The sequence below is a fragment of the Numida meleagris genome, chromosome 2, assembly GCF_002078875.1.
Source record: "Numida meleagris isolate 19003 breed g44 Domestic line chromosome 2, NumMel1.0, whole genome shotgun sequence".
In the NCBI taxonomy this organism is placed as follows: domain Eukaryota; kingdom Metazoa; phylum Chordata; class Aves; order Galliformes; family Numididae; genus Numida; species Numida meleagris.
In genome coordinates this window covers 71,560,464-71,577,690 of record NC_034410.1, presented here as the reverse complement: position 1 = coordinate 71,577,690, position 17,227 = coordinate 71,560,464, and the positions used below count along the sequence as shown (strand labels likewise).

General features: G+C 37.6%; 1 long non-coding RNA gene across 5 annotated transcripts in view; it reads left to right on the top strand.

Moving 5' to 3' along the window:
- The window catches only part of LOC110393747, a 147,090-nt gene continuing 144,287 nt past the window's right edge, over positions 14,425 to 17,227 (top strand). For 4 of the 5 annotated variants that reach the window (XR_002435168.1, XR_002435166.1, XR_002435169.1 and 1 more), the window contains exon 1: positions 14,425 to 14,462. This is a non-coding gene — a long non-coding RNA (uncharacterized LOC110393747). The remainder of the gene's footprint in view (positions 14,463 to 17,227) is intronic. The other variant, XR_002435170.1, reaches the window with a different exon arrangement.

The window sequence follows — 17,227 nt, the reverse complement described above, 5'->3', positions numbered from 1 at the left end:
AAAAATGACCAGTGTGTTCACATTGCAGAAGATCTAGTTCAGCCTTGGAAGACGAACAAAGTTATGTCTCCATCTGTTTGAGACTGGTAAGGACTGTCTCAAATCAACATGAGGCTACCAACATGACTTTGTGGACAATTTTACATTTGAAAGCATTTCTTTGGACCTGTTTGCCTTCAAAAGGGAGTGCTCAGTAGTCTTAACTGGCTGAAGACTTGGCCTGGGAGCAAATAACTCCAGCTTGGTATAGGAGACTGTGAGATGATACCACTGTATCCTGTGAAGGCAGGATCCAAGTTGGCGTCTCCCTGCTTCCTCTTATCTGCTGACTTAAATTTGCAAGGCCTGGAAGACAGGAACAAAGGAGTTCCTGCTGAGATCCCAAAGCCAGAAGCTGTCACTCCAGAAGAGCTGACTCAACCACTTTGGACTATAAGTAAGTAACAGTTTGTACTGTTGTTGTGAGTCATCGTCAACTGAACAACACAAAGTCCAGTGACCCATCACTACTGAAGATCAGCACCTGACACCAAGATATAGCTGGATTTAGGATTGGTGAACCGCTTTGTTTTACTGTCTGTCTCTCTTTCCCCATTTTCTATCTTTTCTCTTTATCTTCTTTTATTCTTTTACTCTTCATAGTAGCCATTGCCTAATTTTTTTTACCTGTAATGCTTATTAATCGTAATTAGCCAACTAGTGAATTTTACCTCCAAGTAGTTGCTGTCAGTTGTTAAGAAACCTCTCAGTAAATTGATGTGTGTTAGTCCTCTGAGTCTTGGATGACTCCATCGCAGTAGTGACCTCTGCTGACTAGGGAGGGTGCAACTCAGGAGACAGAAAAAGAATCACCTCCCTAGAAACCCACTGAGTGGGAGGAGAAACCATCCCAAAAATGTTTCACCTATTCAGAGTCACCTGTATTAAAATCTGTTTTTTCTTTATTAGGTCTGTTGCGGAATGTTCTAATTCTTCAGTCTGCATTGTATTCTCAGTGCTAAAAATTTGTAGTGGAGAAGTGGCAGATCTGGTCTCCTTAAAACTATGTAACACTTACTCATTGAACAAGTGATGTAAATGCAAAGTGTTTGTTGTCTTTGTTGATCGTGTTCTGGCTAATGCAGTAACAAACTGTTTGTTAGAGTATTTCTGATGGATGCAATCCATCAGATCCTAACATGAAGCATGCATCTCTCAATGTGATAACACGCAGTGGGGTACTGTCTTTTTACAGCTTGGCTGTGATTTGTCAGACTTCAGAGCAATAGTCAGGGTGACTGCCCTACACATGCTCCTGCTCAGCTGCTCTGCAGAGGGGTCAGCAAATTCCCAGCAGGTAATGCTCAGAGATAACCAGTGCAGCCTGGATACCCAAAGATCTGTGGTCTGACAAGAACTACATGTCCTTCTGATATAATGCCATTTATTCTGCTCATCTTTGGCTGTGTAGTGAAATAGGAGTCCAAGGCTGGCTCTCTGGGAACATCATTAGTCACACATTCTCTGCAAGGTATTTTACCAGAGTGGAGTCTCCTGAGATGAATATGCTTTACAGGAAGTAACCATTTAAAAAAAATTGTGTTTCTGTGCACTAGGTGGTGAAGTATCCTAGTATCCATAAATGAATAATTACAGACAAAACTTGTTAAATAAGAACATCTAATGCCTTCAAGAGGAAAAGCAATAGAATACTGCTCTGATAAATGAGTATACTTTCAATGCATTACACCTGAATATATTTCATAAAAACCCTAGGGCCCTCACAGATTAACACCTGCTAAAGAGTAGATTTGCTAAAAGTATTCCATTTTACAGCCATGCAAGTATTATCTTGACAGATTTATATATTTTATTTATAAGTTATAAACTTTATTATAAATAAAGATGATTCTTAATTCAGGCAGAACAGAAAGGAAATTTGCATGACTTTGAAGCAAAATCAAGACTGGTTTGTAGAAGAGTCAAAGTGCTATGCTTTCTTGTCACGTCTGAAAACAAGGTCCAGTCACTTAACTTCTGCCTCTAGTTACAGAGTCTTGATTTTATAATCATTAGTGTCTACACAGTGCTCATATTCTTTTATTAATTTGTTTACACAGAGAACCACACTAAGCTCAGAGCCCCCTTAGATCACCCCCTTAGGTCACCCCCTTAGGATAAGTACATGTTGTGAAATGTACTCTGCTCCAAAATTTGCAGTTCAAGTAAAGACAGAAAAATAGATGCTTCGAGTTGAGATTGATGAGACTGCACAGCACTGCAGAAGTTTCGGACTCCTAAGGACCAGTCCAGTATCCAGTAGCGTATATTTGGAGAAGAGAAGGCTCCAGGGAGACCTTGCTGTGGCCTTCCAGTACTTGAAGGGAGTGTATAAACTGTAGGGGGAACGATTGTTCACGAGGGTGGATAGAGATAGGACAAGGGGGAATGGTTTTAAACTGAGGCAGGGGAGATTTAGGTTAGATATTAGGAGGAAGTTTTTCACACAGAGGGTGGTGACGCACTGGAACAGGTTGCCCAAGGAGGTTGTGGATGCCCCATCCCTGAAGGTATTCAAGGCCAGGCTGGACGTGGCTCTGGGTAGCGTGGTCTAGTGGTTGGCAGCCCTGCACACAGCAGGGGGGTTGAAACTTGATGATCTTTGAGGTCCTTCTCAACCCAGGCCATTCTGTGATTCTATGATTCTATGATTCTATTGGTATATGTGGTCCTTTCAAATTCAATAAAAGCTTGCTATTTGCACAGTACTGAACTCCAGTCAAGGAAAACATTTACTTCTAAGCTTTGACGGAAGCTGCTAAGTAATCATGTTGCAACCATCCGTGTGTTTCAATGTATGAACATGTATAAGTGAACAAGTTTTTTGTATGCTGATTAGAAGGCTTTGCATTTGACATAAACAAAACAATGCAACAGTGCAGATTGCACCCCATGAAGTAGCCTCTGAATTCTGATCAACCCACTTTTGTTTTTCTCAGCTAGATAAATATCTCTGACTAGATAAAATTTGTTTCTGAAGCTTCTTATCTTAATTAAGATAATGTTCTTTTAAAGTAGTTATTAATACTGATGTTCTCTGCTGCTTATTCTTTCTTGTTCCTTCAAATGATACTTCTATGGCAGAAGCAGAATGAAAACAATCAGCATGCTTTCTGGATAAGTGTAAACAACTCCTACACTGCCCTGCTAATGTTAATTTCGTTGTTGTGTTGGCTCATAAAACCAATACTGCCAGGAAATTCTTGCTCTCACTCTTTCAAAAGAAAAAAAAAATGAACACAGATGTGTTTCCTACACGGCTTATCTGCTTTTCTCTCTGGTTGGTTCTGTTTTTGAAAAAAAACCTGAGGCTAATAACTTTTTCTCATTCCTTGCTCACCATCTTTCTAGCTTTTATTCATTAAACTCCGTAGTGCTGATCTTTTATATCTCTGTTTTGTTATTAGTATTCTCGTAATTTAAAGCCAACTCCCAATTACCAACTTCTATCTGGTGAACACAAACCTTTTTTTATTCTTGGACTATGAAGAAAGAACAGCTAAGAAATGAAAAGCAAAAATACCACTGAAGGAAGTAAGTTACATTTATGATATTCAAAAATAAACTGATTTCTTGCATACTTGTTTATTATTCAGAATTGATTAGGGCTATTTTGTATAAAAATATTATTTTTCTCTCAAAAGAGATCGAAACATAGGACCAGGGATATCACAATTGAAATCTTTATGTACTATGACTTAAACTGTTAGAGTAGGGAACTGTATTAGAAATATCTGCTCTTAGTGAAGGGAGAGATTGTCCCTAAAAGTCCTCCCTGAAAATTTCTGGAGCAACTAACTTTTGCAGTGATAGAAGATCTCTGCTGGTATAAGCAGGGCCTAAATTATCTTATTACACAATGTGAAACAGTGGAGTTCTGTGTTTCAGGATAGTAAATCATTGAAAAACTAAAGAGGGAAAACTTTCCCAAGTGTACCTTCAATAAAGGTTCACCTTGGTCACAGTGACAATCTAGCATGGTTCGATAGCAAAGCAAAGTTAAGGGGAAATGAGAAGGGTGTTCGTTCAGTGGAAATACATCTAAAAATTTAATGCAGTGCCAAGTCATCTTCATATGAATCTACAGTGATCAGTGACCTAGTGAGAGACTCATATCAGGGGCTATTATATGTCTCCCATTTATGGGCATGTAGTCATGTGTAGATGGTATAAACCTCACAGTAAGCAATACTTTACTGAAAGGCTGGACAAAAATTCCCTTGCATTTTAGACTGTGCCAGCCCTGGATAACAAATGAACACAAAGCGAGAGGGTTCATTCAGAGGGCTTAGGGTCTTTAACCACTGTCACTGAGAGGAAAACTAAGGAAAGGCAAAGTGTCTTTTGATACCTAACTATCTATCGAACACCAGTAAATATGTCTTCTAAGTTCCAATCCCTTGTCACTGGAGTATAGAAATGGGGAAATGTGTCCTGTCAAAGGAATCTGGAAAACAATTTACTGGGTTTTCAAGCAATATCTTCAGCACATCCATACCATTATAACAGAGTAATGTGTACTGCTGGCCCAAAAAGATCTCTCTGTGAATTCACCTCTACTATTGCCACTGTTTTAGTTAGGTTATAGTAGATCTCATTTTGTAAGTCACAGAATCTCCAGGTGATGAATCAAGAACAGCCTACCTTTGGGTTTGTTGTTTAATTGCCTTTTAGAGCTGTTTCTACCCCTGTAGACTATTCTCAGGGTTACTTTCATCACTGTGAGATTTAAGATCTCATAACCTTTATATCTTTAGCTTCAGAGATTCCTGGTGAGTTTCTCTAGAGTTTCTACTATCCCTTATGTAGCTTCTGATAGTTATTTCTCCACAGTGGAAGGAAAGTACTGGCATCAGATAGATAACTGAGAGGTTTGATTCTCACATTTTTGACAGTGTTATAGCTGCAGAAAGTACAAGAACACTTTTCTCTTTTCTGTAAAGCTGATATTGGAATCCAGAGATAGAAAGGAGAAAGGGTAGTTGGCTTCTTTATGGACACCATTCATTTATTTACGAATTTCATTATTTTTATGTCAGTCTGATTTAAATATGCTTTATATACGAAGAATGACAACATGACGACCCAAAGAGCTTGTGTCATAGGAGACTACAGGCAAAACAGAAAGGCAGTAACTTTGCATAGAAAGGCAGTAACTTTGCATCAAATGTAAAGCATGAATCAGAACTTGAAACTTTGAAAGTTCTTGTCTTTTCTCATTGTTGTTTTATATTCTGATGGGATTCAGTGCTGATGTTGCACTTTCATTTCACTTTTTTTTTTAGAGAAATTTACATTTGGTTGGAATTATAAGCAGATCAGAATCTCGTGTAAGTCAGTGCAATGTTATTTGAACAGGCTAGTTTTTCCAAGTGCTTTTCATGGTACAATTTTTTTTTTTTTTATCAGAACAAACACTGGTAGTTCCTTCAATATGGAGTTTTGACATCTAAATGTGAAAACTTGTGAAAGGTGAGAGACAATTCTACAATAATATTTATATGTAAGGACAAGGTGTTGAGTTCTTTGGTTTGTAATATGGAAATAAGTGAGGGGATGTGGGGTCATTAACTCATCTAATTTGATGCAGTCTGTTGCAGAAGCTGGGCTGCATATTCTAGTGATGAGGACAGCAACCTCTGACAAGCAGTTATTGTGAACAAAGTGAAAGGGTAGATAACAGTTAGAACCCTGTGCAAGTTTGCTTGGAACTTAGGTATGCTTCTGTAGAATATTTGGTGCCACCTTGGGCAAATAAAGCTTAGCTTATTAGCTTAATTTAATTGCACAGAATCAGAAGTGAAGAAAAACACTTTTTAGCCTCAAATACTTCTAATTAAGACATCAGCTCTTGAGTTTAGAATCATCTCAAGCCATTTAAAGAATTTCATTACATGAATAATTTGATTAAAGCACAGACAATTTCCTGGAGATAACTAACTAGTACGAGAACCTGAAGGTACAAACTGTAGTCAAGGGCTATTAACTCCAGCCTGTCATTGAAATCCTGGAATTTTCATATGCTTCAGTCAGTATTTCAGAAAATGAAGAAAAACAGGTTCTGCTTTATTCAGAGATAAATTTTGGATTATTCAACTGGCTTTGAATTTAATTTATCAGAAAGCAGAAACCAAATTTCTTTATTGCAAAAAGATTCAACTATATACTTTATCATGCCCCTTGTCTCAGCATGCAATGTACAGTACTTCTGAATGAGTAAGTCATTGAGGTCTACTGTTATTTAGACTGCTGGAGAAAAACTTACATGAATCAAAACCATGCTTAGAATTGTCCATTTAAATCACCAGCGTATTAAAGAGTTGTCAGTATTTCAAAAAGATCTTCCCTATTTTCTCTGGCAGAGAAATATAAAATAATCCAAAAATAGTTACTAAATAAATTTATTTGAAAAGTCATTGAACCTTATAAAAATATATAACAAAATTTCAAAATGTAAACATTATATGCTATAGCTTTTAATTAATTTACTTTTATTAGTGACCAGTCACATACAGTTTCATTGTTGAGTGTACTGTCGTCAGCTTGAAATTTCTATACATTGTTGAGATATGGCCCTCCGTCCAGTCAGGTACTTTGTTATTTCATTGTGACTGTGGGACAGATATTACTGCCTGTCAACACAACAGTCAAAAATCCAACTGGAGAACTGGCTGTTGTATCAGAAATGGGTTTAAATATCAGTAGACTAGAAAAGCAATCTGTAACTATGAATGAAAAATATATTCCTACTTTTTCCTTCTTCCTCCATCCATATTCTACATATAAAGGATCACTTTATAGAGCTGAGAAAAATATTACTTTAGGTTTGGTTAGGATTTCAATAGAGTAAATTAGAGAAATCAGCTTCACGCCTTTTAATTCACAGTTATACCTCTCTCAATTCAGGTTAAGCCAAATTCTGTATCTTGAAATAGCTTTCAATAGTATATAATTCTTGGAGTGTACATTAACACAGAGAAAATGTGAAAGTTCTGAGCCATATAAATTAAAAGGTTTGTAGAAGGGAAAAACAGCCAAGCCAGAAATACAGAAAGTTTGTTCTCAAGAATATGGAAAGAGAATAATATGACCAGTGCAATAATAGCATTATGGTAACTGAAAGGATTTAGAGGAATAGGAATGGACTTTCTACATGCAGATGTAGACACCTCAGATTAAAGAGGGTTTCATTAGTTAAGTTCAGACAGTGAGTTGAAACAACTCAACAGATTTTTAAAATGAGAATTAAATAAAATTCAAATAAAATTGTTATGGTTTTGTGATTTTTGTTGTCGGTATTCCACATCATTACATCATGTAAGGTACGGGCAGTTAAAGAGTTAATTCCCTGGTTATTGCAAACTACCTTTTTTGGTGTGGCCCTCTGAGGGGGAGGGGAGGAGGTGCACTCCCCAGGGGTCTTTGCGTTAGAGGGGGTGGTGAAGCCGCGTGGGAGATGCGGGGTCTGTTCTTTTCCAGCCCGGCGGAGAAAGCACGTGGTCCTCCTGCAGTTTACTGTGTAAGATTTTCAGCTTGTAAACTCTCTGGTACAATTCTACTAGCCTCATTTTGATATATTTAGTAAAATTAGTTGTTCCTCCTCAGATTGGTGACGCTGTTTTTGTGTTAGATCCGCCTATGAGTCCCCTGCTTTTTCCCTCTTCCCTTTGTTTCCCCAGGGTGCGGCTCTGTGGCTTCCCTGCCGCTTTAGCCACCGGACCGCCCGGGGCTGGCCCCTACCCGCCGACAATTTTTTTTTCTCTTCCTCTTTGCTCGTTTTTTTTTTTCTTTCGGGCCTGTGTCCCTTGTCACGGACGCAGACCCTTAGATAATACCGTGACAAAAATATAAACAATAAAATGTAAGGAGGATCATGTAATTACAATTAATGAGTATAGAACTGAAAAACAGACAAAATGACAAAACGAGAAAGCACACCAGTAAAATAATCTAACAACTAGAATTGTCACAGTAACATAAGCTATCAAAATGTACCTGCTGTGTAGCAAGAAAGGTATATCTCCTTTTTTTGTCAGTCAGTTTGTTCGTTTATTTTTGAGAAAACTTATGGAAGATTATGTATGATATTTTTATGTTAATCATTTCAATTCACTTCTGCAACAATAAATATATTTTTGTCCTGGATTTTTTGTTGTTCTTATTCCTAATGTGAATATAGACAGATCATGCTGAATTCAGTTCTAGCTCATTTATCACCAAAAGTCAATAAAAGATCAGATTCTAAGATCTCTGTATGATGAGTTGGTCTATGAATGAAACAAAGATTGATTCATAAAGATTTACAGAAGTACCAGACAGAAAGAACAGTATTTTCGGTTATCTCCAAAATGACAGAGATAGTAAATAAATTACTTTTTATGGTTTTTAGATTTTAAATGTTAAAAACTAGGGAGGAAAAGTAAAAAAGAGTTAAAAATGAGAGCAGTAGTATGAAGACACAGATGGTTCATAAGGAATTTTGGCCTCCAGACTCATCTGAAGCAAGAGATTTAGCCATGGTGTTTTAAAATGCTACAAATTTTACGATGTTGTCCTGACCTGGTACTGTGCCTCTTAGTTGTACTAGAAAAAGCTAAGGCGCTAATGCCCTAGCTCATACAACAGTAAAATAGCAAGAATTGCTTGGTAACGAGTTTTTGCTTGTACTGCAACGTATTTACTAACATTATAGTTTACTGTCCACAGTGCTTGCTAAAGTTGACAAAGAGAATGATTTAGGTGAGTGTATTGGCTGTATGCTGCAGCAGCTGAAGACCCAGCACGTTTGACTCCAACAGCTCTGTCACAGTAAATTTACAATGGAGAGAGCGCAGATATCAGTGATGGTAGCATTTATAATGTTAAATCAGCAAGGCTAAATGTGCCAGAGTTTTTGCTAGAGTTGTCTCTGAGTTTGGACAAAAGAAAATAAAAAGCTCTAAATTCATATCCAGCTACTTGGATCATGATGAAAGAGAGAATTCAGATGTCTATGAAAACATTCTCCTGGAGAAGCTGGCAGCACGTAGCTTGGACAGGTACACTCTTTGCTGGGTAAGGAGCTGGCTGGAGGGTCGGGCCCAGAGAGTGGTGGTGAATGGAGTTAAATCCAGCTGGCAACTGTTCACAAGTAGTGTTCCCCAGGGGTCAGTATTGGGGCCTGTCCTCTTCAATATCTTTGTTGATGACCTGGATGAGGACATTGAGTGCACCCTCAGAAAGTTTGCAAATGACACCAAGTTGGAAGGGAGTATCAGTCTGCCCGGGGATAAGAAGAGCTATCTGGACAGGATGGATAGCTAGCCAATGGAATGAAGTTCAACAAGAGCCGGGTCCTGCACTTTGGCCACAACAACCCCAGGCAACACTACAGGCCTGAGGCAGAGTGGCTGGAAGACTGTGTAGAGGAAATGGACCTGGGGACACTGGTTGACGCTTGGCTAAACATGAGCCAGCATTGTGCCCAGGTGGCCAAGAAGGCCAATGGCATCCTGGCTTGTATCAGAAATAGCACTGCCAGCAGGAGCAGGGAAGTGATCATCCCTCTGTACTCAGCCCTGGAAAGGCCACACCTTGAGTGCTGTGTTCAGTTTTGGGCCCCTCGCTACGGGAAAGACACTGAGGCCCTGAAGCATGTTTAGAGAAGGGCTATGAAGCTGGTAGGGGTCTGGAGCACAAGTCTTATGGGGAGCGGCTGAGGGAGCTGGGATTATTTAGTCTGGAGAAGAGAAGGGGTGACCTTAGCATTCTCTACAACTACCTGAAGGGAGGTTATGGAGAGGTGGGAGTCAGCCTCTTTTCCCATGTAACTAGCAATAGGACTAGAGGGAATGGCCTCAAGTTGCTCCAGGGGAGATTCAGATTGGACGTTAGGAAATACTTCTTCTCCAAGAGAGTGGTCAGGCACTGGAATGGGCTGCCCAGGGAAGTGGTGGAGTCACTGACCCTGGAGATGTTCAAGAAACATTTAGATCTTGTACTGAGGGACATGGATTAGTGGGAAATATTGGTGGTAAGTGGACGTTTGGACTGGATGACCTTAGAGGTCTTTTCGACCTTGGTGATTCTATGATTCTATGATTACTTATCCACGTTGTAGACCATTTCTATTCCATAAAATGCCAAAGACTGTCTCTAAAGCTTTCTCCCATTCTGTGGAGAGGAAAGCTTTATCTATTTGAAGGTTCTGATTCTGCTGCAGTAGAGGGCAGTTTAGATTAGCCAACACGCTATTTTTCTAAGTACCTCATGCAAATTTGTCCTCTCCGTGGCCTTTTTTAGTGTTATTATTATGCATTCTCCTTGCCTTATTTTGAGGAATATTTTCTGCCTCTCAAAGCACTAAATAGACTGATAACAGAAGACTGACAGTTGTGCTTTCCAGCAGCTGGCAAGCCATGTTCATAATACCTTTTCTGCTACTCTTTCATATGTTCTCCTTCAAGAGAACAATGTTTTATAAATATATTTTTCATTGCTTTTTAAATTACTTCTGTTATTATAGCTGAGAAGATTACCATAGAATCACAGCTCAGTTTTACACAAATCTTTCAGAATAACTTATACTTTTAAGGAGATCAAGTTCTGCAAAATATTACTTACCTAAAGTTTCTCTGATTTTATTGTATTCTTTTCTCATCGAGACTAAATGCAATCTTTTGAGAGAAATCAGTACTATTAGAAAATGTAATTATTATCATTTTAATAGCAGTTCCTATTAGCCCTATTATTCATTGGTCACAAAGCCATATATCAGAGAAAGTATTTCAACTCTATTCTGAATCCCTTGCAGAAATTTATGAAATTGCAAGTATTAAGTAGAATGCCATAGGTTAAACTGATTTTGCTAGACTTCTGTTGAGCTAATATAAAGACCAAATCAGATAAAAAGAATATCTTGCCTGTACTTAAGTAGCTCAATTCTTCATCTTATCTTGTTGGCATTTTGTGCCATTGCAATACTACCTGGAATCAAATGGGAAATTTCCTCTGCTGTACAGTAAAAAACATCACTGAAATCTTGTGATGTCCAATCCAAAATTACAGCAGCAGTGCTGAACTGCCTGGTCCTGTAAAAACAATACAAATGCAAGTAAAAACATTTTCAGAATACAGAATTGAGGAAACATCAATTGCAAGATGCAGAGATTTGCTTAAAATAAGTTACCATTACAGCCTGCACAGTCCAATATCTGCTCAGTGGGACCAATTGTGCAGAGTAAGAAACTCTTTCTATAGGAGTCATTCTCATATATGGCAGGAGAATTATTTTCAGAAGAATGGTCTTCTATAAATGATGCCGAGTGTACTGAACAAACAACATTTGTCATGTCTGATTTTTTCATCCAGCAATTGGGAAATGTTGAATGCTAGCTGGATGCTGAGTCAGTTAGTGCGCTTGTGGGCATACAGAGACTTGCTTAGCATTGTGCACCACACATGACCCCCTCCAATAATTTGTTTTCCCTTCTGTGTTCACATTGGCCATCCTCTATGTAAAATATCCCTTTGGGCTCCAAAGAATGGAAGTGTGTGAGCTTTTGTTGGATACAGTGTGACATGAAACATAAGCATGGCATCTACTAGGAAATCAGCCAAATAGGCTATTTCTAGTTATTTCTATCAAGTATAATATTTCTCAGCACAGTAAGGAAGATAACATTTTCTTCATCATTGCCTCATCTCTAGCAACAGCAAACAGATAAATACAAAAGCAAGAATTTTGAGTAAAGAAGGAAACAAGGATGGGGATATTAACTTATGAGACCAAGATGTTTTGAAGAAAAAGATAGACCATAAGAAATGATGGGGAGGGAGTTGTGGAGTACAGGAGAGGTGTCTGAGGACAGGAGAGGAAAGCCAGTGTCTCTCCAGTCTACAAAAAGGGTAAGAAGAAGGACCCAATAAACTACAGGCCAGTCAGCCTCACCTCTGTCTCTGGGAAGATGATGGAGCAGCTTATTGACAGGCTGAGTGGGCTGGGGCTGTTCAGCCTGCATAAGAGAAGGCTCCAAGGTGACCTGAGAATGGCCTTTCAGTATCTGAAGGGGAGCTATGGGAAAGAAGGGGACAGACTCTTTAACAGGGTTTATGGTGATAGAACAAAGGGAAATGGTTTCAAGCTCAAAGAGGGTAGGTTTAGGTTAGATATAAGGAAAAACTCTTTTACAGTGACAGTGGTGAGGCACTGGAACAGCTTACCTAGTGATGTGATTGATGCCCCGTCCCTGGACACTTTCAAGGCGAGGCTGGATAGGGCCTTGGGCAACCTGATCTAGCTCTGGTGTCCCTGTTCATGGCAGGGACATTGGTCTAGACAGCCATCAGAGGTCCCTTCCAACTCTAAGGATTCTGTGATTCTATGATTATATATATATCATTACATATATATATATCATTACATATATATATATATTTCTGATTTTTGGCTGAGACCCCAAGAATTAAATAAGTAATGCTGGGGTAATGATGTGCTTGGAGTATACTGCTAGTTCTGACTATAAGAAATACATTTTAATGTATTCACTTTGTTAAATATCTGCTGAATGAGATTTCAGGTGCTTCTATAAGAAATTAATGGAGGTGGGGAAGATGAAAGCAAGAACCACAGTTCTTGGAATTTTTTGCCTTTTCTATTTCTCTGTAACGTTTTCTTATTCTTCAGTGGCCAGGCTGCTGCTTATTTCACTACAGAAATCCTCCTCTGTGTCTTTTTCACAGAACAGAAAGTTCTCTGTAGTAAAAGGGCCATTTAGCACCTGGATCTGTGAAAAGTACTTCCCATTTACCTGATGAGTATGTTACCTCCATTTAAATTTTCACTGATATGACACAATCTGGAATACTCTCTGAACGCTAAGCAAGTGATTTGACTCCAGGAATGATTTTTAAAACTTACTTTTAGACAGAAGAGGAGGTGTAGAAGTGTATTTATACTTCTAGTCTGAAACCTAAATGTGTAGATAGGCCCTTCAAAGATGGCCCTGTAAAGATAGTATGTCACATTCTGGTCGCATATATAGTGGACGGACTAATTCCTTATCAGAGAGATAGCGCTGAATTCTGAAAGAAATTTAGTTTCTTGTGTGTATTTTCCAAGGTAAAGGGTCTTCCAAATCAAGATTTTGGGCAGCATGATTCAGACCTGACTTTGCCAGTGGCTATGAGCTTTCTCCTTCGTTCAATACTATCCCAAACCTGAGCCTTTCTCAAGGCCATCCCATAGAGTGTGTTCCCTCTCCCATCACATGATTTTCAGTACTTTGTAAATACTGAATTTTCCCAGTACAGGAAATTCAGCATCCACCCTCACATCCCTTCGGCAGCTCCTTTCCAGCCAAACATATGTATCTGTGAACTTCTTCTTTCCCACATCTCCCATCCTTTTTTTTTTTTTTTTGCCTTACAGAAGATTCACCAGTCCACACAAAAATTTCCTCAGTATTGTTCTGTGATTTGCAAACAAAGCCATAGTTCTCCAATTCTTCAGTTATCTGTTTCCAGTTTTGGACTGCCTGCATGTTTAGCTGCTTTGTTACTAGGGAGTTTAAAATGACATGGAAAAATTACAAGTTACTTTAGTGGAGTAGGTTGAGCTTTAGGAGAAATTGCTCAGAGGAATCATAAATCTCTGCTTTTGAATTTCTTCAGATTTCTACTTGACAAAGTCCTGGACCAGCTGACTGAAACTGGCCTTGCTCCAAGTGAGACATTGAACAACATGGCTTCTAAAGGTCCTTCTGAGACTGAACTGAGCTATCACTCTATGTCCTTCCCTCATAAACAATGGGAAATGTGAGGGAAAAAATTCTTATTGTTGGAATAGTGTAGAGTTTTTGATTTGTCTATTTAATGCAATCAGAAATTAGTTTAACTTAAAGGTCAAGTTTTTTTGTTTTTTTTTTTAAACAAAAAATGCAATTGGTATATGATCAACTTAATGAATCAAAACATTGTTTTGATTTTTCTAAGGACACAGAGTGTTTATGCTCTCAAGGAATGAACTACTGCTGCTCTATTTTGTATATTTGTGTAATAAGAATATACTGCTGTAATACAGCTGTCAAGACAAACATCCCTTCCTTGTTCTTACTTATGACCTTGCATAACTTCCAGTATGATTTTTGCTCACATTTTAAACAAAAACCATCTCATTTATATATATATATGTATGTTGGGGAACGCCCCAAGTTTCCCCAAAAGGGTTGCCCTCCAGGTCTGGCGTGGGGAATGCAAGATCAACTCAATATGAGATGCATCCAACTTTATTGTAGCAACATACCATCTTATATAGCATACTTGCTTCCAGGGATACAAGGTCTATGCAACCAAGCGTATAAGAGAACAATACCGTTACCCAGGCTAATTTTGTGTACAGTACATGTTGTTAACTACAGAACTCTACTAGAAACACCACATTCCATGTAAGTATAACTTGCCTCTTTCATCTAAGATTACATCGTAAATCATTAGTAAATCATTAGCTACGTGCTCCCGAGCGCACCGCTTCTCAACATATATATATATATAATATTATGCTGTTTAGAATCATTTTACTACAGGATTAGAACTTCTTCCTATATACAGATGACAACAAAAAAAATGGCTAGCAAATTATGATGATAGGAACCATGAGCTACTCAGCAACTTCACTTGAAGGTAAAGTTCAATAAAAGGCTTTCCAGTTCCTTCTTGCATACTTGTGAATACAAGGTAGGATTGCAGGGGAGAAGATCCATTGGAGCCTCTTGGCACCAGGATAACTTTTAAATCTCCCTAATAATAACCTCAGAATCCTATCTGCCACTTGGGATTATTTTGTAGCCTTTAGCCACACAGTTATTCATGTATACATTCTTGAAGAAAAGAATAATATCTCTGAGTCCATTTTCATGATAGGTAGAAAATGCCCGTCAATTCACAAGCTACGTCTCAGAGAAAAGTCAGGCTTATAAATTGATGGGTACAGTAGAAATAAACAAAGATTACACCCAAGCTCCAAACTTCAAACCCTTAATTCTTTTAAGATAGGAAGATTATTGGTACTTTTTTTAATGAAGGAATATATTTAGGAATATAGTTTATAATTCTGTCTACTGGATAGACTGCAGTGATTCCCATAGAAAGAATTTATTCTAAAATATTCTGATTTTTTTTTTCATAACTGTTGTCAAAACATCAATTTCTACTTGTAAATATGTAGAAAAATAAGTCCTGTATCTTTAGAACAAGATTCTACCCATTCAGAGTTGGGCCAAATGATTTTCCTACACCTTAATTTGCAAAAGGCAGGTACTTAGTAGTGTTGAAAACAATAAAAGGACAATACAGTAATGATGGCAAAATATTACATATCCGATAATAACCATTTGTTTCAGGGGAAGTTCATACATTTTGTGCTCTGATAACAGTTATCTGAGTTAAGAACTGAACCAGAAATTTGCAGGGTGCAAAATTCAAGAATACCAACCAAAAAAAGGAAAGAAAGAAAGAATCTAGTATAAAAGAAATCAACAAAATTTCTAGCTTGATATGAATGGCAAAATATAGGTGACAACTACCTAAGATTTACAGCCTTAATGAAGATTCCATGTACTAAACAATATTTTAGATACACTTTTAGACATGCTTTGGATATTAACATCTGAGGTATAATTGTTACGCCTTAGTCATTCTAAATGTTTCAGTTAAGGTCAAAATTGGGAATGGCTTTCAGACTGAACTGCATTTCATTACAACAGATGAACAGTTCTGAAGTCATTTACATTTCAGAATGAATAGCTGCTGTGTAGATGATACTAACTTTTTGCTGAATTGAAATATAGCTATATATTTCCAGAGGTATCTGGCTCTCTGAAGACTCAAGAATATTACATACATATGGATTTATCCTTCCCACATTCTTCTTTTTTTTTTTTTAATCATTCATTCACATTAGGAAATTGATTCCTTCCACCTACTCCTTTTTTTTTTTTTTCCTTCTGTCTTTCTGTCCTCCTTCATTCTTTGAAAACAGTGACTCTCACGTACTTCATCTCCTGGAATGTTATTTGAACTTTTCTTCTAATGGCTATTTTAAGAAAGAGGATTTCCATTAATAAAGACCAACATTCTATAATAGCAAATAGTTATGCTTTATAAAGACAGATTAGTAATGAATTAATTTTGGCTTTAATGACTATTTCAGATGGAAAGTGGTTGTGTTGTATATGTACCCCAACTTCTACATTATTTTAAAATTTATCTTTCTGTGCTCTTGGGTGAAGATTAAGCTCTTCTACTCTGTTTTTCTCTCATCGTTTAGGAAACAGATTACTGCCTCTCTTCAGTGTTCATACAATAAAGTTTTCTTTATAGCATTATAAATTACATTTCTAATTTAAAATATTTCTTCAGTCAGTTTTCTTTGCTAGCAGATGCAAAGATCACATCAAAATCAATGTAGTATTTTATATATACAATATATCATTCACAATATATTCTAATTTGCAAAATTTTTGAAAAACCAAAGAACCACAATTTGTATAATCATTCTGCTGTTCTCTATTCTATTTGAACACCTCCACAAAATTTATATGATAATATATGGCTGATTCATAGTAGCCATACATTTTGGCTAATTTAGTCATTTAGTTATTTTCTTCTCAGTCTTCAGTACTGTATGATTGCAGGTCTGAAGAAGAATCTGTATACAGACAAGCATATCACCGCGTGACTCATTATAAAACTTACCTTTAACAGTCATTTGAATTCACATCATTTCCCCCTTTGTTTGTTTATACTCCAGTATTAAAGTATAAGCCTTTATGCCAACTTAAGAGACAAGAAATAGTCTGAAATTTGGAATAATTTTCTACTTAGTTTAGAAATTGAATTCACTAAGTGATTTATATGGTAAATAGTTTTTAGACATCTTGTTAAAAATACACTGCACTTTCAAAAATCAGACACCCCTTTCTTGAGAGGCTGTGTTGGCCTTACCTGAGCTGGGTGCCAGACCCCCTCCCAGGTGCTCCTGTTGCCCCTCCTCAACAGGACTGTGGGCAAAAATAAGGTGGAAAATATCACAGATTGAGATAGAAATAGGGAAAGCCCTTATCAGTTACAATCAAGGGCAAAACAGACTCAACTTGGGTAAAATTAATTTACCTTACTGACCATGAATATTGGGTAGTGAAAAACAAAGACA